Here is a 939-nt window from a genome sequence, read left to right on the forward strand (position 1 = left end):
GGGGGGGGGGGCGGGGGGGAGGATCTACTTGCGATTCATCAATTCCTTAAAGTTTGTTTGGTGATCCGGCATTCTAGCATGAGTGATTCCATTTTGTTCCAGTTTCTTAGGGTCTAGAGAAGTAGCTTAGCGCAAAACAATGGGCTTCTGTAATTTTTTATATAACACTATTAAAGATAAAATATTTATTCAGTTTCTCTTGCTCTTCTGTGTCTTCAACCTTTTCTCTCAAAAACCACGGCATGCTTGAAAAACACTCCCACTGTGAATTCAAGACCTAGTTTATAGATTTGGTTCCTTCAATTTACTAATGGATACATTTTAACAAGTACTTTTAAAAAACAAACCCACGACCACGATTGTAGGATTCAAACAAGATAATGAGGTGGGGGCTCAAGAGCCCACAAACATGGAAAGTTACTAGGGGCCGCCCGCTGGGCTCCGGCTGAGGCTATTCGTGGAGTACATAGTAGCCGCAGCATGCCCAGGAGACTGTGCGGACCCGACCGGCCTGAGGCCCCGAAGACAGACAACTGTTTTTTTCTTTTAAAAGCTCCGTTTTTCTCCAGATCCAGGAAAAACCTGCTAGGACTTCAGGGTCTACGCCCAGACCCCATGACGCAGCTGTCAGCCCGCCTTTCTCTCCTACCGACTCGAGTCCAGCCTCTCCCCTCCTCTCCTCCCCGCCCCTTCGCCCGGCCAACCCTGGACCCGGCATGCTTTGCGCCGACCTTTTCCTTCCGAGCCGACCCCCACCTTCGGCGCCTCCCAATGACAAGCAGCGCGGAGCATTGTGGTCCGGCGAGCGAGAGTGAGGCCGGGGCTGGAAAAAAGAAAGCAAAAGACTAAGGCAAACCGGTTGGGCGGTCCCCGCGCACGCGCACGGGCGGCGGCGAAGGTGAAAAGGGGCGGTGCGTGGCCTACGGCGAGCGGAGTGGG

This window comes from Tupaia chinensis, unplaced genomic scaffold (genome assembly GCF_000334495.1).
Source record: "Tupaia chinensis unplaced genomic scaffold, TupChi_1.0 Scaffold147433_1, whole genome shotgun sequence".
In the NCBI taxonomy this organism is placed as follows: domain Eukaryota; kingdom Metazoa; phylum Chordata; class Mammalia; order Scandentia; family Tupaiidae; genus Tupaia; species Tupaia belangeri.